Source organism: Columba livia, chromosome W, assembly GCF_036013475.1.
Source record: "Columba livia isolate bColLiv1 breed racing homer chromosome W, bColLiv1.pat.W.v2, whole genome shotgun sequence".
Lineage (NCBI taxonomy): Eukaryota > Metazoa > Chordata > Aves > Columbiformes > Columbidae > Columba > Columba livia.
In genome coordinates, this window is record NC_088641.1 from 14,546,250 (window position 1) to 14,573,480 (window position 27,231).

A 27,231-nucleotide genomic window follows, 5' to 3' on the forward strand; every position below is an offset into this window, starting at 1 on the left:
CTCGCAGTCCTGCGAGAGTTATTTTACACGTGCAAATGTGCACGGAATCCTACACGTGCTTATGTGGAAGCACGGGAGGAAAATATACTCGCGATTGTGCGAGGGGCTCTCGGCGGCCACTCGCGATTGTGCGAGGAAATAAAGTACTTGTGCAAGTGTGCACGGAAAGAAAATATACTCGCAATCCTGCGAGAAGTTTTACTTACACCGTGGCGGCGAGGCAAGTGGAGTCTCCATCCCGGGGGGGGGGGCTCTCGTGGCGGCAGTGGCTAAGCTCGTGCTCCAAGAGACCCGCGGCAATGGGCGGAGTCTCGACGAGAGTCCCGTTTTGTTATCTGATCAGACCTGACTGTAGGCATTGTATAAGCTTCTCTGCACCCCCCACACTGAGTGTGGGTGCCCCTGAAGCCCTCAAACATCCCCCACACTGGGCGCGGCCCAGTGTGCCTTGGCACTCCCTTCTGCTAATGTCCCAGGAGCCAGGGTGCTCTGGGCCAAACAAAAGAAGCTGTTAGCCTCAAATAGCAGAGAAAGGGGAAGATGTGCCATATTAAAAGAGGGAGGGGGGTTGCCATCTGCCACACAATCACCCTTCTTTCTTTCTTATCAGAGGCAGTCTTAAGTTGTGAAGTCAACCGCCTCTTCCTATGTGATCTTGTAGGCAGGCTTGGCACCACCTCCTCCCCTACCTCTTCTTCAAGATCCAGGGCCTCAAACCTATTACGGAGGGGCACCTGGGAGACAAAGCAGGCAGGGAGGGGGGCTGCCCGTGACGCCGAACCGGAATACACTTCCAACCCTCGTCGTCTTTTAGGTCCCCTACCTCTGCTCGACAGCAACAAGGGCGGGGCCGTCTCAGGACTTCCGCCTCTGTCCGAGAGGGCAGGAGGTCCATCTCCTTTTGGGGGGTACCTCCCTGGGACCTTTCCGACTGGCATGTCAGGGTGTTACTCCACCAGTTGATCTCCCTTTCGCACTCCCTGATGGTCCTCAATCTTTCAACCTCCTCCTTAAGTTTCACAACCATGTCAAGCAGATCTTGCACCTGCTCACACCTCACACAGGTGGAGAGCTGGCCTCCCTCCCCCGGCAGCAGCAGGCTCTGGCACTCCCTGCAGCCAGAGACCTGAACAGCCACCGTTCGGGACAGAACCTCCTCAGTCTGCGTAGCCACAGTCTGTTTGAGACAAGCTCTCCTCCTGGAGGCGACCATGGTCGTCAGCACTCTGGGATGCTGGCAATAAGTTAGAGGGGCTGACAAGCGACAAGTGCTCTCTGCACCCTGCTGCACAAGCTACCACCCCCGCTGCTGCAGCACAGTGTGGGTGGGACTCACCCGCTACACAACCTGGTTGCTCCTCCCTGCACCTGGTTGGCAGCGACTAGTTGCTGCCCTCCCAAAGGATTTTTCAAGGCAAGGGGAGAGGGTGTGGTCGCCGTCACCGTGGGAATGCCCCCCGCCACGTCAGCCGCTCTCTCGCAATGGCTGCCGGGGCTGCAAGGATCGGGACTCGCCGGGAATCACGCTGTCCCTGTACGTTTCCCTCTGAGCTTCCTAATCTCGGCTGAACCTCGTGGTCGGCTGAACCCCGCCGGCTCCAGCTCTCGCTGGGCTGGCTCCGATCAGCTGACTCTCATTCAGCAATGTCCAAAGCTAGCTGCATAGCTTTCACTTCTGCAAATTGACTAGATTCACCTTGTCCTTCAGTGGCTTCTGTAACTTGTCATGTGGGACTCCACACAGCAGCTTTCTACCTTGGATGTTTTCCTACAAGACGACAGGATCCATCTGTGAACAGTGCATACTGCTTATCAGTCTCTGAAAGTGTATTATACGGTGGTCCCAGCAACTGCAGAGCCAGCACCCGAAGTCCTGGACTGGACTCTGCAGCCAACCAGAGCTGGATTCAGTCTGTCATTAGGCCTCAGTTCGCAGGGATGACTAGCAAGGTCCTCTCCTAATGTTGTCCATAAGGAAAAAAAAAGGACGAGATCCTCGTGATCTCCCACTTTTATATGAAGTATTCATGTGAATGGGATGTTATACTCCGTTGGTCAGTTTCTTGGTCACCTGTTTCTCATTGCCCCACTTGCGAGATGTTCATCAATCATTATCAATAACCTCGCATTCCATTGCTATGTTTACCAAAACATGTATCTGGTTTTCCAGGAAAATGCAGCTAATATGAAAGCTTTAGCTGACAGGAAAATTCACTAAAAGAGAAACTTTTTTTTAACAAAACCAGGACACCACCTTTCACTGTACTGATTCTGCTGAAGTGACACCAGAAAAGCTGTTAATTTGCTAAATCACAGCTATGAGAGCTTCTGATTGAGACAACCGCACCACTTGAATCAGAGCTAGCCTAAATAAGAACAGCCAAGAAAATAAGGAAAATAAATTGGGGGGGGGGGGGAGGGGGGAAGAAAAAAAGTGGGAAACCAGGTCACTCTAGCAAGAGGAAGAAGAAGGGAAAAGGAAGATTTGAATACGGTGAAGCCCTAAAGAACTGGATTTCCCATTTCTGCTGAGACGAGGAAGGGATTATAGTGATGGAGGCAGTTGCTACCCCACATTGCCCAGCTCCCAGGTATCTGAAAACATCAGCTTCTGAAAGAATTAAAAGGCGTGCAGATCAGCATGTCTGGATGAGTCATTGGATGAGGAACTGGGCTAGTTGGAAGATTTGGTAAGATAGGGCACATATATCTTTCACATTGTCTGTAACCAACAGAGACATGTAACAGAAAGGCTAGATTATCCCAATTTGAGTAACACAGAAGCCAGTTATTTTTGAGGGAAAAACTCCCTGGGAGTTCTTGCTTCTGTTTAATTTCATAGTCCAAGTGAAAAACTTGGAGACTACATAAAAAGTGTGCAAGAGAGAGAGGGAAGGGACAGGGGCATTTTCAGGCAACTTGATTAGCTCATCTTCAGTGGTATCACAGCACAGTATCCCCAGGAAAGAAGCTGCATTTTCCACATCTGGTAGAAGCCCTTTGGCATGTGATGGAAAGGGCTCATCTCAGCTTGCCAGGGCACACCCAAGGAGACCCCACCTGAACCTGCAAAGAGCCTGTGGATACTAGTCCTCCCAGCATGCCCTAATACCAGATCCCCAGAGCATGTGATAGCTGAAAAAAATACACAGCTCTACTGGAAGTAGCAATTTAAGATCAGCAAAATAAGGTCCAGGACTGCAGTGGAGATTCCTGAATTTACCAAAGATCCTGGAGAGTTCCTTGGTGCAATCTAACCAAAGAAGACAAAGAAGTGGCTACTCATAATGTAAATGGGTCACCATAACGCATGACAACATATGGAGACATGGCTCAGGTGTGTTGGGTGACGGGATTTAACACGGCTCATTAAAACTGTGGTAGACTGACAGGAGGAACTTCAATCTATAAATGAGGGAAACGGGCAACTGGAAAAAGAAAATATGCAGGAACAATTTAATTAAATACTGACACAACCAAAAGAGACTTCAATAAATCCAAGTCTGAACAGGACAGAGCCTCACCATTGCCCAGTGAGCAACGCCAAGCTACTTGTGTGAATGTTGAGGGTTTGATTGCGGGGGTGACAATAAACTGTGGCAGATGTATTGTTAACCCCCTCTCCCCCCTTCCCACTAAGAACAGGTGACTGGGAGGAAGAGAAGGACCAAGAGAAGAGAGTTGGAAAAATTAAAAATGTTTTACTAATGCTGCTAATAAGAATAGAGAAAATAATACAAAATATACAAAAAAAATCTTGTAAATCCTGGCAACTGCTCTGGCAGATGTAGGGCCAGCACTTGAAGTCCTGAACTGGACTCTGCAGCCAACTGGAACTGGATTCAGTCTGTCACTAGGCCTCAGATTGCAGGAACGACTTGCAAGATCCTCTCCTGATGTCGGCCATAAAGAAAAAGGGATGAGATCCTCGTGATCTCACACAGAATCACAGAATCACAGAATGCTAGGGATCGGAAGGGATCTCAAAAGATCATCTAGTCCAATCCCCCTGCTGGAGCAGGAACACTTAGATGAGGCTACACAGGAACGTGTCCAGGCAGGTTTTGAATGTCTCCAGAGAAGGAGACTCCACAGCCTCCCTGGGCAGCCTGTTCCAGTGCTCTGTCACCCTCACTGAGATTAATATCACAGTAGCAGCCACCGCCCGCAAGCACGCCGGCCATCCAGCACTTACCGGATCAAGTTGTTTAGAGAAATACCCTACGGGCCTTTTCCAGGATCCCAGTCGTTGGGTCAGCACTCCTAAGGCAAGTCTCTGTCTTTCATGTACGAATAACTGAAAGCCTTTACTTAAATCAGGTAGGCCCAAAGCAGGTGCTTGCATTAAAGCTTGTTTCAATTTTTGGAAAGCTTCTTGTTGTGGCTTTCCCCACACTAAGGTCTTATTCGTCTGCGCCTCATATAAAGGTTTGGCAATAAGTCCATAGTTCATGATCCAGAGCCTGCACCATCCTGTCATTCCTAGAAAAGATCTTAATTCATGCAAGTTTCGTGGTTCTGAGATAGCACAGATAGCGCGCACACGGTTTATACCTAGTCTTCGCTGTCCTTGAGAAATCTCGCATCCTAGATAGATCACAGTCATGGATGTAATCTGAGCCTTATTTTTCGACACTTTATATCCATTCATTCCTAATTGATTCAATGTTTCAATTGTTACCTGGATGCAGAGTTCTTGGGTCTCAGCAGCAATCAGAATATCATCCACATATTGCAGCAACAAATACCATTGTCGGGGAATTCCGATATGCCGATATGGCCTCTTGTAGTCCACTCCTCGAGCTCTTTCCCTAGTTGATTCCCAAAGATAGTTGGACTGTTCTTAAATCCTTGTGGAAGGCGTGTCCAGGTTAATCGGGTCTTTCTTCCATTGTGTGGATTTTCCCATTCGAAAGCAAATAACTTTTTACTTTCCTGGTCAAGGGGTATGCAGAAGAAGACATCTTTTAAATCAAGTACTGTAAACCATTCATATTCCTCTTTCACAGATGTTAACAAGGTATATGGATTTGCAACTACCGGATGTATATCCTTAGTGATCTGGTTTATTGCCCGTAAGTCCTGGACTAATCGATAGCTACCATCAGGTTTCTTTACTGGAAAAATTGGAGTATTATATTCCGATTCACATTCTTCTAGAATTCCATATTTCAAAAATTTCTCAATCAAAGATACTCTTCCTAATTTAGCTTCTAATTTCAACGGGTACTGCTTCAACTGTACTGGTTTTGCACCTTCCTTCAGCTCCACTTTCACAGGTTTAGCTGTTTTTGACCTCCCAGGTATTTCAGTTTCCCATACTGTGGGAATCACTGCATCTTCTACTGCCTGTGGTATTTTACAATTGGATTTTCTTTTAATAGTAAAATTTGTCCTACCTTTGACTCCGAAATTTTCATTACCAAATGTCCATCTTCAAATGTTATTATGGCATCTAATTTAGTCAGCAAATCTCGTCCTAAACGAAAGACTGGACAATCTGGGACATATAAGAACTCGTGGGTTAGTTCCTTTTCTCCAAAGCACAAATCCAAGGGTTGTAAGAATGGCCGTACCTCCTCCTTCCCTGTGGCACCACCAATTGTTGTAGCTTTACGGCCTACGTAGCTTTATGACCTACCGCTCCCTGTAAGGAATTCAGTACAGAGTAAGTAGCCCCTGTGTCTACTAAAAATTTTACATCCCGGTTTTGGCAGCTTCTTTTAATCTTTCTAAAAAGGCTGAGGGAGACTCATTCTTTTCCTGCCTCACATTATACAATTTTGACCAATTCATTTGCTTCGGCATAGCAGTTTGAACGCCAATCAATAACCAATCCTGATACCTCCGGAGACGGCATAACCCGCCTCCTGTATGATAATTCCATCGGGGATCTTCTTTTGGAAAGTTCTCATCAACGTTACCCTCTACTTTCCCATTCCGAATATCTTCTCTCACTTTATCCCTCGCAACCTGTATAACCATATATTTTTCTGTAGAGTCCATTAATGTATCCAAAATCACTTGTAAATCATCCCAATCAGGATTCTGCATTTTAATTATCATCTTAATTATTGCAACCTTATCTGGATTTTCCCGATAAGGACCAGCCGATTGCTTCCAGATTACTAAATCCCCTGGCGAAAACGGAACTTTTACTTTTAGACTGGTTCCCCCCCACACCTACTGCCTGCCGCAGGGGCGCTAGGGGTGCTATTACGTTTGATGATCCCCCCCCCCAGCTTCATCCCCCACGGGCGGCAAGCCCGGAGGAGAGGAGCTGCAGCTCCAGCTCTAGCAGCCGCCGCTCCCCCCACCTTTTCCAGCGCTTTAGCAGACAGTCAGCTTTTCACCTTTTTTTTTTTTTTTTTTTTTTTTTCCTCCACAGCTTATCAAGGAGAAGCTGCCGGGCACAGGTTTGGGCTCCTTTTGCCCTTTTTCTCTCTTCATTTAATTCCTGCGATTATAAACTTTATATGCAATTCCAATTAGCTGAACAATAGTTATATCCCTCAGCTCCTAGCTTTTGTAACTTCTTACAGATGTCAATAATATTTATCCCCCTTGCCTGGCAGGTCTGGTCTACATTAGCAGGTTGGCAAGGTCCAGTGATAAAAGGTCTGACTCCATTTTACCTTTGCCATTGTGGCCATGTTAAGTGCATGGGCATTGCTCGTGTTCAGTAATGTGTAAAATTACACATGTAAACCAATGTGTACAATTGTATCAATCACAATTGATGTTGATTTATTTGCCTGAATGGATGTTTGCAATTTTGTTATTTTCCTTGATCAGAAAGAGTTCATCTTCTTCCTCTGCCATAAGTAGGAATATAAATTCTGTTAATTACTGATTTGGGGCAGAGTGATTAGGATGAAGTATTTGATCCTTGATCCATCAATAGTTCTTTCCCTTCTTTGGAGCACATTATAATACCACCCTGCTATTTAATTCTACAAGCATCCCTGAGACTCATTTCTTATGTGTATAAGAGACCCCCTTAAGAATGCTGTCCTTTGGTTACATTTCTGTGATATGGCTGTTGTTCCAAAAGCAGGGTTCTTTCCCAGTGTGCAATTGAGCCAAATTTTACACACAGAGATATTGTTTATTACAGAGTTGCGCAAGTCTGGATACTGGAATAAAGCAAGCATGTCAGAAAGAAAAGTAACATGCATTATATACAAAATCTTATCACTACAATCACACCCTCAGGGCAGTCCTAAAGAGACAATTGGTTACACATTTGCATATTGGTTACAAAATCATTTTAGTGTATGTGGGAACAGCAGGATGTGTGGTTCCAGCTAAAGGGCCTTGGACAGGTTATACAGAAGTATGGTTTTTATGAGTGTAAGGAGTGATAGCCCAGACCAGTGAGAATGATTGGAAAACCACCCCCGTATGTATGATGTGTGAATGTTGGGCCTGAGCATGTGAATGAGTGGGTTGGAATGCCGCCCACAAGATATGCGTGGGACCGTGAATGAAAACAGTCACAACATGAGTGTGGTGAGTGTGGTTTTGAAAAAACATCCCGTCTAACCTCTTGGTCCAGCCCTGTATCTGTAAACCTATAAACTGAGAACTGTTAATAAAAGTCAGGTCAGCTCTGCCTAGCTCTGCTTTCACTGCTAACAAGAACTCTGTGTCTGTATGTGTCATTCCTGATAGCCGCAAATGGTGCCTCATGTGAGTGTCTGACCCCTGTGAGGCTCTCCATCGAGCAGTGTGTGTGGCGGCGATCATGCAATCTGATGGGTGAGTAAATTTTTGTGGACACACAGTCCCTGGGTGTAACAAGGAAAAGCAGCCCTCGTTGAATGAGTGAGCTGTGGGATTGTGTTAGTAATGGAACAAGCTGCTTCCCCTGTACATAAACTATACCTGCGAATTTTACAGTACATATTACGGGCTTCTGTGTATTGTCTTTCTGAAAATCAAGCAGCTTGTCAGGAATGTGAGTTAATTGTTTAACTGGTTGTTGTTACAGTTGTTTCTTTGTGGTATTGTTTGTGTAAGTGCACTGTAAGCCTTCTTCCTATTCCCGCTTGTACTGCAAGCCGCTCTGTGCTTCTCCCTCCTCCCTCCCTTTTCTCATTGTTTTTACTTATGAGATGTGATCGGGAAGATCTGTTTTCAGTCATGTTCCTAAGAAATAAGTATTAGAAGGTGTTTTAAAACATAGGAAAGCACTTGGAAATAGGAGGAAAGAGGATCTTGTGAAATATTGTAATCGATGGTGGCTTCTGTGTAAGTTAGATGCTTGGGAGAAGTGGCTGGAGAATAGAACCTTGAAGTATAATACTTTGTTGCAATTAATGTTGTTTTTAAAGCGAGAAGAGCAAGGCAAAAATAAATCTCTACAAGAGAACATTAGATCATTGCAGACAGTTTTACAGGTGGAATGGTTTCAACTCCAACAAGCTGAGAAAGAATTAACTGATAACACACAAGTCACAGAAAACCTGCAGAACACTCTGCGAGATGCTTTTCATTATTAACCTGTTTTCTTTGTAGGTATCTGTTTAAAAGTATTACAGTTTTAATAAGTCTTTGCCTGTTACATGGTACGGTAAGTTTACAGACTGTTAAATCATGAGAATCCATGGACTCAGAATGTACATTTTGTGATGATATGAAAACCATGAGTAATTTAGTTCTTTACTGCGTGAATGTGGTGATAAGATTTTGTGTGTGACAGCTGTTACTTTTCTTTCTAGCATGCTAGCTTTATTCCAGCATCCAGACTTGTGCAACCCTGTGATAGGCTGTCTCATCTCGGTGTACTAAATTTGGCTCTTTTGTATGCACACCGGGTAAAGAATCCTGTTTTTGGGATAACAGATGCAGCACCCCAGATGAGACACTAATAAAAGCCTTGCCCAGTCCAGCTTACTAAAACAAAGCAGTGGGGCAGGTGCTGATTGGACTCCAGCACACGCTGACCTATAATTTCAGGGAGACCCAGAGGTACCTCTACCTGGCTGAGCAGTAAGCATCTCAAAGTTGCAATGCTAAAATTGAGATACTGTCTTGAATAAGTGTAATTGTAATCTATCTGCATATTTGAACTTGGTATTTGGTTTGCATATCTGAGCTCAGTATTTTAGCTTGCCTATTCATATTTGGTACCAAAAGAACTATTTTGGGGGAGATAATTACAAAATGGGAACCGGTTCTGCTACTAAAGTACCACCTTGCTTTCCCTTAGGATGCATCCTTACACATCAAAATAACTTTGTGGGGGAATCCTCTGATAAAAGAAAATTTGAAATGATATTGTTCTCGATTGTGGCTTGAATGTGGGATTCTGGGTTATAGTGCTGTATTGCAATTAATGTTGTTCTGCAGAACTTTGGAAAAAAAGGGGATGAAGGACAGTACTGTAAGTTAATATGCTCTTGTTATCTAATAATTTTGAGACCAGAAAAGAATTCAAGTTGTTAAACTCTGATTTGCATTGAATATATGTGCTAGTTGGAGATGTGGGAAAGAAAACTAAATGCTGTGATGGATGTGAACTTGGGAGAGGTTGTATTTAAAAGTTGCTAGAATATGTACATATTTGGATCTAGGAAAATGAAAATAATAGATTGATATTTAATATGCTGTATATTGATATCTGTAAGAATTGCATCAGGGGGCTGAGGAATGTAACTATTGCTCAGCTAATTGGAATTGTATATGAAATGTATTATGGCCGGATTGAAATGGGAAAATAAAAAAGCAAAATATCCCAGGCCTGTGCTGTACAACTTGTGTGGGAACAGCAGTTCCAGCTAAAGGCCCTTGGACAGATTATACAGAAGTATGGTTTTTATGAGTGTAAGGAGTGATAGCCCAGACCAGTGAGAATGATAGCTCTGGTCGGAAATCCACCCCATATGTATGATGCGTGAATGCTGGGCCTGGGTGTGTGAATGAATGGGTTGGAACGCCGCCCGCAAGATATGCATGAGAACGTAACTGAGAACAGTCACAACATGAGTGTGGTATGTTTAGAATAACATTTTTTGAAAAAAACTGTCTAACCTCTTGGTCCAGCCCTGTATCTGTAAACATATAAATTGAGAACTGTTAATAAAAGAGAGCTCAGCTCTGCCTGGCTCTGCTCTCACTGCTAACAAGAGCTCTGTGTCTGCTGCTAAAGTGGTGAAAGGGGGGCTTTATTCCCCCACCCCCCGTGCCGCAGCGATGTTGCTGTTGGAAAACTGTAATACTGAATGACGGAGTCTGAGGGTGAAATTTAAAGGCATCCCCAGCGTATCCGTAGTTCTAATGAAGTTGGGAAATTAAACCAAAACTTTTTAATAGACTTATTCTGTGGGAACTAGTTGAGGCTTCTTAGTAAATTCACCGTACTAGTATTTGAGGTCATGGAAAAGAAAGAAAGACCATTTTTTGAAACCAATGGAGTGCCAAATTTGGAACAAAGTTTACCATATGAATTCTTGTATTTGCCAGAAAGCCCTATACCTCTCTTGGTTCGAGATTTATTAAGTAAACTGTAAGCTCAAATAACATTTTCTGAGAATTCTGTTTAGTTGCATGTTCTACAAGAAGCTGCATGGATGGTGCAGATCTGCTTGCTTCATGTGAGAAATCTCCAAGGAAATTTCGAATGCTGTATTTCCAATAGTATTAACAGCCAATGTTTCGATAAAGCAAACACTACACTGATAGAACTGAAACAGGACTTCAATCTGGTAAGGGAAAAAAATATCCAATAAATATGACAAACAAAATGGACTTATAGATTTTGAGGAATAAATTTATTACAACCTTACAGGCTGACTGCATTCAATTGGACTTGCAGATTTTTCTATTTATAGCTACAACAAAGAAATAATCTGTGGCTATTGTAGGACAATATGATGAGAAAGCAAACAGACTGATATATTTGGAATGGATGTTTTTTGCCAAAACCTTTCTGTAAAACTATTGCTCAGCCTCTAGAAATGATTGCTACTCTGATCAAAAAACGCAGAGAGCGGACTCAAGTCTTCATAGGCCATGACCCATCTGTCATATATGTACCATTTGTGAAATCTGATTTTTATTTTCTTATTTGCCATCTATGTCCTTGTAAATTGCACTAACTGATTTTCTTAACAGCATGGCTTTTTTTCATGCCTAAATGTAAATTGCTGCAGAATCTGCATGTCTTTGACATCAAGCCACAGACCATACTTCTATTTGGTCCATTTCCACATGCTCACACAGGTTTTGTTGATGGATCAGGGAAATCTCATAAAGCTGTAGTAATCTGGCATGAAGATAACAATTGGCATCATTCTGTTAAAATTATTGATGGCTCAACCCAGTTAGTAGAACTTTGTGCAGCTTTACATTACTTAGAGCTTTTTAAGGAGGAGCCTCTGAATTTGATTTGTGATTCTGAGTACGTAGTCAAGGTCCTACATCACATCCCCTCCACCTTTCTTAAAGAAATCTCACAACAGCGGCTCTTTGAATTGTTTGAATCATTGCAAACTGCATTACAGCATTGCAGACACCTACTGTTTGTTACTCATATACGTTCTCATATGACTTCACCCGGTCCCATAACAAAAGGAAATGCAGTTGCAGACTCTTATACTGTAGCTACAGTCCGTTTCCAGTCTACCACAGCATCACATGCTTTTTTCCATCAAAATGCTGCTGCTTTAAAAAAGATGTTTGATCTCACACTCGAACAAGCAAAATACATAGTTCTCTCTTGCCCGGAATGTCAAGGCCTTATTACAAATTCACCCTCCCTTGGAGTTAACCCTCATGGGCTCACAGCTAATGCCATTTAGCAGACTGATGTTACATATGTCTCATCTTTTGGTCGTTTGAAATATGTACACATTTCTAAAGGTGCGTTTTCAGGTATGCTTTGTGCGTCTGCTTATACTAGTGAAAAAAGCAAGGATGTTCAGTGCCACTGGATCCGCTGTTTTGCTATGCTGGGTGTACCATAACAGATTAAAACTGACAACGGTCCTGGCTACACTGCCAGATCCACACAGTATTTTTAACAGCAATGGGGTGTTTTATATGTCACAGGTATTCCACATTCTCCCACTGGACAGGCTATTGTTGAACGGGCACATTCCACACTGAAACAAATGTTGTTAAAACAAAAGAGGAGGAATATGATACCCAGGAACAATTAGACGATGCAACATATACTTTAAATTTTTTGAATCATGCTATGCCTCCCTCCTCTATCACAGCAGTGGAAAAACACTTCCATGCTCCAGATTCACTGTCTCAGAGACCCAAGGTTTTGCGTCGGGATCCCCTGAACAACAATCAACTCTCAAAGTAAAGATGTTTCTCCTCAGATTCAGATGGAACTGCCTATGTTTCAGCCTGTGCCCATTGCCCCTCATCCTGTCATTTGGCACCACTGAAAGGAGTCTGGTCCCATCCTCTTGACATCTACCCCTGAGATATTTGCAAGCATTGATAAGATCCCCTCTCAGCCTTCTCTTCTCCAGGCTGAAAAGACACAGCTCTCTCAGTCTCTCCTCATAAGAAAGATGCTCCAGTCCCCTAATCATCTGTGTAGCCCTCAGCTGGACTCTCTCCAGTAATTCCTTGTCCTTCTTGAACCTGGGAGCCCAGAACTGGACACAATACTCCAGATGCAGCCTCACCAGGGCAGAGTAGAGGGGGAGGATAATCTCCCTTGACTGGCTGGTCACACTTTTCCTAATGTACCCCAGGATACCACTGGCCTTCTTGTCCACAAGGGCCCATTGTTGACTCATGGTCAACCTGTTGTCTACCAGAACTCCCAGGTCCTTCTCTGAAATGCTGCTTTCTAGCAGGTCAACCCCTGACCTGTACTGGTGCCTGGGGTTATTTCTCCCCAGGTGCAGGACCCTACACTTGCCCTTGTTGAACTTCATGAGGTTCTCTGCTCACTCCTCCAGCCTCTCCAGATCTAGTTGAATGGCAGCACAGCCTTCTGCTGTATCAACCACTCCTCCCAGTTTGGTATCATCATTAAACTTTCTGAGGGTGCACTCAGTCTCTTCATTCAGGTCACTGATGAATAGACTGAACAAGACTGGACCCCGTACTGACCTCTGCGGAACACCACTAGCCCCAGGCCTCCAAACAGACTCTGCACCATTGATCACAACCCTCTGAGCTCTGCCATCCAGCCAGTTCTCAATCCATCTCACTGTACACTCGTCCTACCCACACTTCCTAAGCTTACTTATGAGGATGTTGTGGGAGACAGCCTCAAAAGCCTCGCTGAAGTCAAGGTAGATAACATCCACTGCTTTCCCTTCATCTACCCAGCCAGTCATGCCATCATAGAAGGCTATCAGGTTGGCCAAACATGATTTCCCCTTGGTGAATCCATGTTGACTACTCCTGGTCTTCTGTGTAGGTGGAGACAAAGTTGCGACCCATAGTCCAAGGGAGATCATAAGATAATTCAGGGCCTTGGGATGGTTGGTGAGGGAATTTGGAGCACAGGTTATTTTCTCTTCTCTCATTTCAGTTGTGGACAGTGACATCAGAAGAAACAGACAGGTGCACTCTATTAATACATGGCTCCATGGTTGGTGTCACCACCACAATTTTGGCTTTTGTGATAATGGGGTGGCCTACACAGCACCTCTTTGTTGGCTTTGGATGGAGTTCACCTTTCTCATAAGGGGAAGAGAGTCTTTGCACACAAGCTAGCAGGGCTTGTTGACAGAGCTTTTAACTAGATATGATAGGGAAAGGGATGTAATCAGACTCGCCCCTGACATGCTGTGGGATGAGACAGCAAGCACAGAGGGGCGAGGTGAAGCAGGCTTTAAAGCGATGAGCTCAGGGGGTGGGGTCCAAAGTGATGATGCTCACGCCATCACATCCAACTTGGGAATAAGACAGGCCAACCAGAGCAGTGACAAATATTCCTTAGGTGCCTGCCAAGATGAGAACCAGAAGGCCAAACACCTCAAGGGTACATATGGCTGCAGTGGATCCTTCTGCACCCCTCATGAGAAACCCACACGCTTGAGTACTTCCCTGAAGTGTCTGTACACCAATGTGCATAGCATGGGGAATAAACAGGAAGAATTAGAGATCTATGTGCATTCGCAGAGCCATGGTCTCATTCCTATTATGGAGACATGGTGGGACAGCTCACATGACTGGAACGTTGCTGTGGAAGACTATGTACTCTTTAGGAAAGACAGGCCAGTGAGACAAGGTGGAGGAGTTGCACTTTATGAGAGAGAGCAACTTGAATGCCTTGAACTCTGTCTAGAGGGAATGAAGAACAAGTTGACAAGTTACCTTATGGGTAAAAATTAAGAGACAAGCTAACAAGGGTGACACTATTGTGGGTGCTTACTACAGGCCACCTGATCAGGAAGTTGATGAGGCTTTCTACAGACAGCTGAAAGTAGCCTCACAATCACGTGCCCTGTTTCTCATGGGAGACTTCAATCACCCTGACATCTGCTGGGTGGGCAACACAGCTAAGCACACACAGTCCAGGAGGTTCTTACAGATCATTGATGACAACTTTTTAACAGAGATGGTGGAGAAGCCAATGAGGAGAGGTGTGCTGCTGGACCTTGTCCTAACAAAGCAAGAAGAACTGGTTGGAGATGTGAGGGTTCAGGGCAGCCTCAGCTGCAGCGACCATGAGACGGTGGAGTTTAGGATCCTGCGTGGAAGAAGCAGGACAATAAGTAGGACTAAAACCATGGACTTGAGCAGGGTGAACTTGGGCCTCTTCAAGGTTCTACTTGGAAGAATCCCATGGGATAGGGATTTAGAAGGTAGGGGGGTCCAAGGGAGCTGGCTAATATTCAAACATCACTTCCTCCTAGCTCAAGACTGATGCATCCTTATGAGGAAGAAATCAAGTAAAGGGAGTAAGAGGCCAGCATGGATGAGTAAGGAGCTCCAGTCAAAACTCAGGTGGAAGAAGGATGTTTATGTAATGTGGAAAAAGCAACAGACCACCTGGGAGGAATATAAGGGCACTGTCAGAGTATGCAGGGATGTGGTGAGGAAGACCAAGCTCCTCTTGGAATTAAATCTGGCCAGGGATGTCAAGGACAACAAGAAGGGCTCCTTCAAGTATGCCAGCAGCAAAAGGAAGGTTAGGGAAAATGTAGGTCCGCTGCTGAATGAGGAGGGTGCCCTGGTGACAGATGATACAGAGAGGGCAGTTACTGAATACCTTCTTTGCTTCCATCTTTACTGCTAAGACAGGCTGTGTGAGCCAACACAGGCAGATTGCAAGAAGCAATCAGAGGCCACAAATGCAATTGCAAAGAGAAAATTTATTTTAGTAACCTCGCTACCATTATCTATTTTAGTTACTTCACCTATGTTATCTAACGTGGAGGTTCTAGTTTTCAAGCACACAAGGTCAGTAAAACAATTAGTGTGATATATGTGGTTTTTCTATACCCCAGCTGCAAGTCACATGAGCGTGTTTACATTTAACCTCCTCGCCATTCTACTGGTATATTCCTATACATTCCACCCCCTCGCTCAAGAGACAGCTTCTGCTGGGGCTGGCAAAACCAGAGTTGTTCATTTGGGCTTGTGAGGTGTAGCACAGAGCAATTTACAGGGGCACACAATAAACACATACAGAAAAAGGAAAAAAAACATATTTCTGCAATAATGCTTTAGATTAGGTGCCCCATTCATCTTGTCAAGGAATTAAACAAGTCATTCAGCCAGGCATTGTCAGTAGATTGTTTCACTTGCTACATTAGTCCCATGATGTGAGATGTCTTCGTCCATGCTGGCTAGTTCACCATCTATGTTGAAGCAACACATGCCTTCAAAATCAAAGCAGCATTGGTAGCCACTACCTACTCAGAGAAAACAACAGCAAGAAACTTTAATGTCAAAATCCCTTAGCATGGCACAATTCTGTAATACAGCTACAGGCATTGCCACGCTAAAGAAACACATTGTTAAGAGATCTGCAGCTGATAATTTCTCCTAAACATTAAAGGCAAATGTTTTGAGTGTGAAATATAAGCTGATCCATGTCCACAAGCTATATGCACACTTAGAGCTTGAGCATGCAGCTTGGCAGAGGTCATATTATCTATATCATATTATCTACTTCCTTACTGTTTTGTGACTCAAGTGAATCAACTTTATTGTGCTCTGCTATTAACCCTTCACAAGGGGAAGCCTCCTTCAAAGAAGATGTAGGGATAAAAGTTCTCCAGTGCCCTAAAAATCCCAAAAAGGCATGCAATTGTTTTACTGCAGCTGGTACAGAAAACTGCTGGACTGTGTGTTGTACCTTATCTGGTATTTCTCTATGCCAAACTATTCCTAAAAATAGTACAGTAGCACTAGGGCCCTGCATTTTAGTCTGATTATTTGCCCAGCCTTGGTCCTGTAAATGCACCTTCAAAAATTCAGCAGCTGCTTCATTTTCTTGTTGCGACACTGCCATAATCAACAGATCATCAATATAATGGCAATCAGTAACAATACCTGACCATAGTGCTATATTAGCTACTATCATTTGGTGGCAAATGGGGGGACTGTGTTTGTATCTCTGAGGCAATACTTGGCAAGTATATTGCTTTTGTTGCCAGGTAAAGGCAAACTGGTCTTGCACTGAGGTGGCAGGTGGGGTGGGTGGATGCGGTGTTGGCGGTGGGGCCAGGGGTGGTTGGCTTTTTTGCATAAGCATTAACTTTTTCAAGCTGCAAAACATTTCCAGTGGTGTGATACCACCTATTTCTAATCATGGGATACCAGCTTGTACAAAATCATTTCACATTTGTGTTCTCTTCACCCATGCTGTAACTCCTTTCGGTTTTGCTGGCTTTCCTTTATGCATCACCCAAACAGAGGGTTCTGAAACTACAGCCCCAATTCCTCTCAAGGCATTTGCTAGAGTGCCTGCATTACCCATAGCATTTGTCACTGCTGGCATAATCACAGGTTTTAGTGAGGCAGGCGCTTCTCTCAAAAGCTGCATTTTAATACTTGTCACTGCTACCCCGTCTGGATCGGATCCCTTAATCAATGTATAAACCACCCTCATCTGCCACACTAAATCAGTACCCTCCTCTGTTGTGCACTTATTTCCAAAGGACAACACAAATTCAACAGGTTCAGCATATGCTGTTAAAACTACTGCACACAAACATGGATATAGCGCAGGTGCAATAATGTCTTGCCTGTCAGGACCTCTGACAGTTTGCAACTGAGCATATTGTTGTTGCATCCAATCATCCCTGGCTGTAGGGCTTAATAAATCTGCATAGATGCAGCTCCACTCTCCCAAGCTGGCAAAATCTGTGCCAGAATTCCTTCCCCACTCTTCTGCTGAGATATCTCTAAAAATTCCTTTAACTCTCTCGGAGCGTAAGGACACATGATCTGCCCCCCCACATCTGCTTGTTCCTGCTGCCACATCATCTGTATGGGGGGCTGTGCTCCCAACACCTCCCTGCCATTTAAGTCAGGATCAAATTCAAACTCAATATTGGAGTCTGAGGATTCACTCCAAATATTTCCATCCCATTCCTTGGGATTCCAAGTTCATTTTGTGGTGAGAGCACAAACCTGAGAACTGAAAACCTTACTTTTTCCATATTTATCCTTTTGTTCCTTAGCAATACACGCTACCAACGGGTCTACATTATCTTGCAGCTCATAGCACCGCTCTGCTTGAACGGTAATTACTTCTTGTGTGATCACCTTTGCATTCTGTAAAATCCCAACCTCCTTTTCCAATTCTCTTATTTTACTCTGCAATGCAACGACTTCATGATCAAGAGCTCTAAGACCGGTAACGAATAACCATCCCAATCTCCCCGCTAATTTACAAGAAGTAGATGCTGCTCTCCATGGAAACTTTAGCATAGCCACTTAAATGACTTAGGGGGTAATCACTGCCCCATCATCAGTCTCAGGCCATGCCTCCAGCAGAGCCAATTCAGACAGGAGAGCAGCCACGGGGGCCCAGTGCTCTGTGCTGGGCCATCCCGGAATATGGGGAGACACCCTCAAGGCTTCCCTTGTCCCCGGTGATTTTTCAAACCACAGCATGGCTGTTTCTAGTGACTGCTGACTACGCCAAATGTGTGAGACAATGCAGGTGGATTGCAAGATACAAACAGAGGTGACAAATGCAATTGCAAAGAGCAAATTTATTTTAATTACCTCGCTACCGGGGAATATCTGAAGCAGAACCTAAGCTCCCGGGTAGAGGTGACACAAGTGGAAACACAGGCGCTGCAGAATTCAGCCCTGGTAGAAGATCGCTGGGCCTGCTGTGTTCGCCTGTATTTCGAGGCTTCAAGCAGGCACAGCCTTCCGCTTTCTCACAACAAAGCAGGAATCTCAGGCATAATGATTAGGTGCCTCAGAGTTTCTCACAGGCCTATGTCATCTAACACAGAGGTTCTACTCATCAAGCACACAAGGCCAGTAAAACAGTTAGTGTGATGTATGTACTTTTTCTATACCCCAGCTGCAAGTCACGTGAGCACATTTACATTAAGCTCCTCGCCATTCTTCTGGTGTATTCCCATACACCAGCCCTCAGGTATCCCAGACCCTAGAGATAGGAGATAAACTCTGGCAAAAGGAAGACTTGCCCTTGATTGAGGAGGATCAAGTTAGAGATCGTTTAGGCAAACTGGACATACACAAATCCATGGGCCCTGAAAAGATGCACTCACGAGTGCTGAGGGAGTTGGCAGATGTTATTGCCTAGCCGCTCTCCATCATGTGGAGAAGAAGAGAGGTGTCTGAGGACTGGAAGAAAGCCAATGTCTCTCCTATCTGGGCACTGTCTGTATTTAATTACAAGTAATTTTTCTAAATATGTCCATGAGCACATGCACTGTGCATCCAATTTGGTCGTCTTATGCCAAATTAATTTGTAAACATTCCTTCTAACTTGAATCCCAGCATGTGGCTCATTACTTCACTCTCCCTGTGCTTGACACGTTAACTTACTTTCTTGCTCCATTAGTCATCATGTTATGTTAATAGAAAGTGATCTACTGAAACATGAAATATTATTTTTCTCTTTTGGTTTTCAAATATATGTTGGTCCAAAAGGAATTGCGGTTTTTGCATTGTTGAAATTTGTCGTTTGATATTGTATAAATGTGTCCTGGTTTTGTTAAAAACAAGTTTCTCTTTTAGTGAATTTGCCTGTCATCTAAAGCCTTCATATTAACTGCATTTTCCTGGAGAACCAGACACATGTTTTGGTAAACCTAGCAATGGAATGCAAACTTATTGATAAGCACGGATGGACATCTCATGAGAGGGGCGACGAGAAACAAGTGACCAAGAAACTGACCAACTGTGTATAACATTCCATTCACGTGAATACCTCATATAAAAGTGGGAGATCACGAGGATCTCGGCCCTTTTTCCCTTTTTTCCCTTCTTTCCCTTTTTCCTTCTGCTTATGGCCGACATTAGGAGAGGACCTTGCTAGTCGTCCCTGCAAACTGAGGCCTAGTGAGAGACTGAATCCAGCTCCAGTTGGCTGCAGAGTCCAATCCAGGACTTTGGTTGCCGGCTCTGCAGTTGCTGAGACTTTCAAGATTGGTTTTGTATATTTTGTATTATTTTCTCTATTTTTATTAGTAGCATTAGTAAAACATCTTTAATTTTTTCCAACTCTCTTCTCTCTGTCCTTCTTTCCCTCCCGATCGCCTGTCCTTAGTGGAAAGGGGGGAGAGGGAGGGGCAAAAAGGGGGAAGTGGAAGTGGGGGGGAGAGGAGGTGAGCAAAACATCTGCCAGGGTTTTATTGTCACCGCGCAATCTAAACCCTTGACAAAATGTGATTATGTTATACATAATTTTAATGCACTTTTCTCACTATGTTTTTTGCTTCTGACTTATTACTTGCTGTTTATTTTCTATTTTAGACTATGGAAATGATGTTAGACAAAAAGCAAATTCGAGTTATTTTCTTTTTCGAGTTCAAAATGGGTGGTAAAGCAGCGGAGACAACTTGCAACATCAACAACACATTTGGCCCAGGAACCGCTAATGAACGTATAGTGCAGTGGTGGTTCAAGAAGTTTCGCAAAGGAGACGAGAGCCTTGAAGATGAGGAGCATAGTGGCCGGCCATCGGAAGTTGACAGCAACCAATTGAGAACAATCATCAAAGCTGGTCCTCTTACAATTACATGAGAAGTTGCCAAAGAACTCAACATCGACCATTCTACAGTCATTCGGCATTTGAAGCAAATTGGAAAGGTGGATGCCTCATGAGCTGACCAAAAATCAAAAAAATCATCCTATTGAAGTGCCATCTTCTCTTCTTCTGCACAACAACAATGAACCATTTCTTGATCGGATTGTGACGTGTAATGAAAAGTGGATTTTATATGACAACCGGTGATGACCAGCTCAGTGTTTGCACCAAGAAAAACCTCCAAAGCGCTTCCCAAAGCCAAACCTGCACCAAAAAAGGTTATGGTCACTGTTTGGTGGTCTGCTGCCGTTCTGATCCACTGCAGCTTTCTGAATCCTGACGAAACCATTCCATCTGAGAAGTATGCTCAGCAAACTGATGCGATGCACCGAAAACTTCAATGCCTGCAGCCAGCGTTGGTCAACAGAAAGGGCCCAATTCTTCTCCACAACAACTCCCGACTGCATGTCGCACAACCAACACTTCAAAAGTGCAATGAATTGGGCTGTGAAGTTTTGCCTCATCCACCATATTGACCTGACCTCTCGCCAACTGACTAGCACTTCTTCAAGCATCTTGACAACTTTTTGCAGGGAAAATGCTTCCACAAGCAGCAGCATGCAGAAAATGCTTTCCAAGAGTTCATTGAATCCCGAAGCACAGATTTTTACACTACAGGAATAAACAAACTTATTTCTCATTGGCAAAAATGTGTTGATTGTAATTGTTCCTATTTTGTTTAATAAATGATTTAAAATGCATGGTCCAAAACTGCAATTACTTTTGAACCAACCTAATATAAGAAATTGAAATGTCAAATGTTTTGGACTTGTTTTAATACCCTATTCCAATATTCTTTTAAACCTAAGTGTTACTGCTACTATCTGAAAGTGTGTTGTGAATACTTGGCAGGTACTTTTTTTTCTCATTTTCCCTATTTATGTGAGCCAAAGCAGGTAGGTCGCAGGAACAACCAAAAGTCTCAGATGCAATACAAAGAGCAAATTTATTTTCGTTACCTCACTACCAGGGAATCTCCGAAAGAGCACTTAAGCTCCCAGGCAGAGGTCACACAAGCGGAGAACAGACGCTGCAGAATTCAGCCCTTGGCGAAGGTCGATGAGCCTGCTAATTTTGGCCTGTATATAGGGATTCACGCAGGTGCAGTTTACTGCACTGGTTTGATCTTTGCCTGTGGGAATCACAAGGATGTATGATAAGGTGCCTTCATGACTTTTTTTCACAGGCCTGTTATCTAAACACAGAAGTTCTACTTGTGATTTATGTGTTTTTCTATACCCCATCAGCAGTTGCTTGAGCATATTTACAATTCTCCTCCTCTCCATTCTTGTGCTGTTCCCACACACTATTGTATACATGGTGAGTTGTGGACTCAGAGGTTTACATTCTTGACAGATAAAACTCCCATCAGAGTCCATGCTTTATATTAATACATAGTGATGTTTTGATGTGTTTTGAAGTGTTAGGAGTCTGTGTGAAAGTATTTTCAACTGTAAACTACAGACAAAATTAGAATGATAATTACCCAAATAAATCTTAATTCAGTATAGATCTAAATACCCATGTACTCCCATGACAGCTTAGTAAATCAGAGAAGCAAGGTACTTTTCTACTCTGTTTGTTTTTGTACTGCCATATATAATTGTGTGTTCTGTTGAAAATCAAGACAATTTTTTCAGAAATTATATATATTAACCATTTACAAATCTTCCTTTCTGGTGGTATTTTATACTGTTCTTCGGCTATCAGCAGCTTGGTTGGTCCACCTGCAGAAAAAAATGTCAAAGAGCAAGACAGAGGCAAGTTGTTAGTTGTGAAAAGTTCCTGAAATGTCTATGGAAGAGATCAAATATTCCGAACATTCTTGAGGAAGTTTGAATTTTAAGAGCAGGAGGACCTGATGGGTTTTTTTTTCTTATTTTTCTTCCCAAACCTGGGAGAACCGGTTTTATGACGTGAAGCTATTTCACATGTGCAGTACAAATGCTGTCATCTTCTAGTAATGCTTCCATGTTGGGCAGGACTACGCTCTGAGGCACGATTTTATTGCTGCCATGTCTGTCTGTGGCAGTGGTACTCTTGGTGGTTTCCACTGTAATTATGTTATTTCTTGAAAACTGAACTCACTGTATAGTTCAGGAGAATATGCCCATGGTGCCTGACTGAATCTGTCTTTCCAAGTCAACAAACCATTCACTTGTAGATGGCCATATCTCTTGCTGAGTATATGAGATAAACCCTGCCCCTTCTCTCCCAATCATAGTGTTTCCAATACACTTTGACTGTAGGCTACATTTTAAAGGAATGGTGGAAATGTCCATTGTTGGAGGCAGTGATAATGGAAAATTCTGCTGATAACTAAATTCACTCATCATTTCTTTGATTCTTTCATTCCACTGCAGTATGTAATCTAGAATGGGCATAGTCCAAGCTGTTTGCTGTTACTCTGCTCTAGCCACTTTTTAAAGTATTGTTCAGTTTAACTAATAACTTCTTATGTGATTGACTCACTCCTTTTATTTTTTGACCATGAAGTGGATGTTCTCCAGATTTACATCAACCAGTTGATCTCAAAAAATCACTTTTCTTTGTGTCCTGAGCTGGACTGATGCAGTGCATTGGAAAGTAAGACAAGGCTGAGCTTAACACAAGGCTCCACTCTACTGATTGTATCTGGAGTTCCTCCTTTTCAAAGTAAGATCAGAATCTGATTCAAAAACAGAAAAATAAATTTTCCCATTAATTACTCCAGAGACCAGAGCCTATATCACTTAGGCAAGAAAATTCCCCACTGAAATCAATGTGTTTCTGAGAGGTGAAGAAAACATACCAGTAGCCAGTCTAATCCGTATATGATTGCTAGGATATGTGTACACCTTTTTGTTAACAGTGTTAATATTCCTCTTTGTTTTGTTTTGTTGGTTTTTTTTTCTTTCCCCAGCAAAGACAAGGTTCATCACATGTTACCATGTGTGCTATGTTACGCAATGATTCATCCAAAAAGATAGCATAGGACTGGAAATGATGAAAAGGGTATGCCAAGTTAACAAACACTGCACATGCATTATAATGGGGCTGTGAGTTTCCAAACAGATACCTGGGGAAAAAAAATATGACAGATGCATGTTGATTTATTGAACAGGTTCTCCAGCCTATGTGCAAAATCGTTGTGACAGCAGAGTACATCATGGCATCCTGGAGCTATCCCTTGGCTTACTCATCACCTACTGGGAAATGCACTTTCCTTGTTCATTACTGCCTCCTCTTTCCAGATATATACATTTGCAAGTGATCTTCCTTTTGTAAAAAAAAAAAGACATAAAATCCTTTGTCAGGTTTATTCCCTCAAATATAACTTAATATATTCTCCCTTTACACATACTCTGAGCTGTTTTATCTCCTCTTATGCATCATAGCAGCTGTGTGAAAGCATTCAAAACTTGAAGTCGGGAATGTATCTTTTTCTGGTAATGGGTTTCTTTGCTGGCTAAACAAGGATGCTACGGGCTGGAAACACAATATATCCAAAAAATGTTGCCTGCTGCTTAAAGGGCTTTCTCATGGCAAAACGGGTGTCCCTGGCCAAACTCATCTGATTTGCTTAACTTGATGAAGGTAAAGCTAATAGCAATTAAGCAGTTAGGCCTTAGCTTCAGAGAGGTATCTCCAGATCTGCTGAAAGCTTTGCTAAAAGTGTTTTAATTCAAAACAAGATTAGAAAAAGAATGAAAGTGGCTTTCAGCCAGATGGAAATTATGGAAATGTCTGTTTATGATAACAGTTTGCATTGTCTTTCATCATCTCTTTTGTTTATTTGTTGTCTAAAAACCTTTGAAAGAAAATGTTTTCACAAATGTGAAAACTTTCCATCTCTAGTTTTCCTTGTCTTTCAAAAGTAAAAGAATAAAATTAAAATAATAAAAAGTAAAAGAATAAAATTAAAAAAAAAAAAAAAAAGTTATTCCTCCTGTGATCTAGATGTTGTCCTGGTCCTTAAATCACTTCCACTGAACCCATCTTTTTATGGACCCGGGGAACAAGTTAATTGCTATCACAATGAACTGAAGAGGAGGGGATTATTGGAGAAAAAGACAAAAAGGAGATAAAAAGGACTGTAATACTTCATAAATCAAGCAGAAAATCAGTCTGTTTGCCTACCACTACCTCCCACTTCCTCAACCAGCCACTTCCCAGGTCTCAGGGGCTTCTGTATGATGTGAGTGGCCTTACTAGCATGTATGTGTACAATTCTAACAACTCATCAAAGCTCTGATGAGCTTCAGCCCCAGGCAGATGCATGGGTATAGATGGAAGCTGTAGGTATCATAACAAGTGTAATATTGCACATAGGAGCTGAAGTCACAGCACAGCTGCAGTTTATCTACACGGTAGTGCAGAGTTCCTCATTAAGATCTCCTGAAGAGCATGTTTTCCGCATACCATGGATCATGCCCAGGGTGATGTTTTCAACATCATCTAGTGATGGTTGCAAAGACACTCATGAAAATAGTTGTGTTATAGATGTGGACCAATTGACCATGAAAGGAGCAGGAATTCAACACTCAGACCACAGCAGACAGCTCAATTCACTGCTTCACCACTGTTGATGCAGTGCCTGATACTTTAACAGTGAATCCCTCTTTCTTCCAGGCAAGGGAAAAGTAACAGGTCAGTCACAGAATCACAGAATGTTAGGGATTGGAAGGGACCTCAAAAGATCATCTAGTCCAATCCCCCTGCTGGAGCAGGAACACTTAGATGAGGTTACACAGGAATGTGTCCAGTCCTGTGAGTTCAAAGCAAAGATGCTTGTTGAATAGGCTCGGTCTTTGTTTTCCTCCTCAGTTGCAAAAGAAGGATTTATGACAACACGGATACAGCGACAACCATACAGAGTTTCAACTCATCTTGCATTTTCTAGAATAAAAAACTTACATTCCTACCAGAAAGCATCGTACATTTTAAAACTATTGGTAGTGTAACTGGTTATCTTGTGGGGATTTTGTATCTAGTTTTCGTGTGCAGAACTGTATTAAACATACATAGTCCATACTGTCATGTTGAGAGACAGGTAGAAAACATGTGAGACTCATCCTCCTTCTCTATGTATTTGTACTCTGTTCTGTATATGGCTCTGCCAGAGGAAAGACAGTATTTTGCGTTCATGAGGAATGCCGTGAAGTCTCTGAAAACTTATCTATCTAAACGTCCATTATATCACCAGGATCTTAATTAAATTGCCAATTCATGTCCATTTGAGATGTCCTTCTGTGGCAGTTGCACACCTCTGATGAGATCCAGAGCTTTTGATAGGGCAGTTGATGACTCTTTAGTATCTTCTGTGCCCTACTGTGCCTGTCCTCATCTATGCACCTTGGTTGGTGCCAAGGTGTCAACAGTCATGTCCCCCCCAACCCCCACCCCAGGCATGGTGACTCCTCATATTCACCTACCCCCAGCTGGGGGAGCAGGAGGGGTGGGACCCTTGCTCAACAGACAGGGTCCTCAGCCAAGGAGGTGCTCAGGCTCAGAGAAGCTGAGAAGCTTCTGGACCATGCTCGTAATGACCACGGCTCAGATTCAACTAGGGTATAAATGGAACCTGCCAGAGGTGCCTGCGAGGGCGAAAACTCATGGACTCCACACAATCCAATATGAATTCAAGTGAAGCCATTTATTACAGAAACAAGCCTCCTTATATATGCAGTTATTTCTTGATCACGCATCCACGCTCCAAGCATGCATTAGCTGATTGGATATTGTCCATGTTCACGAGCTGTCCACGCGCCCGAGTCTCACTGCTAATAGGTCTGTTGATTTACATCTTGTTGAGGCCCTGTTATTGTAGAACTGCCTCACTCCCACAGCAGGTCCTGTTTTCAGCTTTCGAGCTGGCCTTGAAATTCCTTTGGCTAGTTCAGAAATAAATCTCCATCTAATAGAAACCCATCTACACAACAACCTCAAGAAAATCCCTCAAATCTCCCACATTTCCCCCTTTTTGATTTTGAACCAGCCAGGCCTTGTTTACAATGCGCTGAATCATCTTTGAAATACACTGCAGCATACAACATATGATTAACAACAATGATTACAGTTACATATAGTGCAGCTAAGCCTTATGTAATAAGATCAAACAACTGCCCACCTATTCCCAAGATTTAAACCATTTTTCAAACATTTTTAAAACATTTTTCAAACATTTTAAAACATTTTTCAAACCATTTTTAAAACATTTTTCAATTTTTCTACTATGACAATCTTATTAATGTGTTGATTTAGCTTGTCTAAAGTACTACGAATAAATCCAGAATGATTAAACAAGTTAATACAACATCTTAAATTCATCACAGCCATGTCCTTACAATAACAACAAAAATCTATAGCAACACGATTTTGAAGTGTAACATACCTAATTAAATTTGTATCTACTAAAAGCCCAAACAATGCTAAAAAAAATAACATTAGTCTATTTTACTAACCAGCATCCTAATTTATTAAGCGTAGTCAAAGCCTGTGCTGCTGCAACTCCAGGTGAAAAAAAATCTGCAAAATTGTATATTATCCCTACAGTTTTTGTTATAGGCATGGATGTTTTTCTTCTTCCTTCTCCTTTTCTTTTTTTTTTTTTTCCTTCCAAATATTGACCAGGTATCTAATGGAACACCAACCAAACATGTTGAATAAAAATAATAATAATAATAATTGCTTAGAGATGCAGTAGCTAAACAGATTGAGTGTTGACCTGTCATCATGTTGGCTAAAACTATCCAAATATTAGTCTTTGACTGAGAAGGAGGCCAAAAAGCATTGCTTATGTTTAACACTATTAAACTAATGCCTACTACACATTGCAAACTCCAAAACCTTATTGAATACTGTATGAATAATCAAAGTAGTTATATTATTCCAACAGGTTAGAACTGGTTAGTCTTTGTTTTACTCCTCTATATTATTGTCTAACTATACGTTAGGTATCTAATCAATTTCACCACTAGATGACACTGCTTCTGCTTCCCACGTCTCGTTGCTATTTC

General features: G+C 42.8%; 1 pseudogene; it reads left to right on the forward strand.

Annotated features, from left to right (window-relative positions):
• Positions 1 to 14,902: 14,902 nt before the first annotated feature.
• On the forward strand, positions 14,903 to 20,916 carry LOC135577219 (histone-lysine N-methyltransferase SETMAR-like; annotated as a pseudogene).
• The last annotated feature ends 6,315 nt before the right edge of the window (positions 20,917 to 27,231 follow it).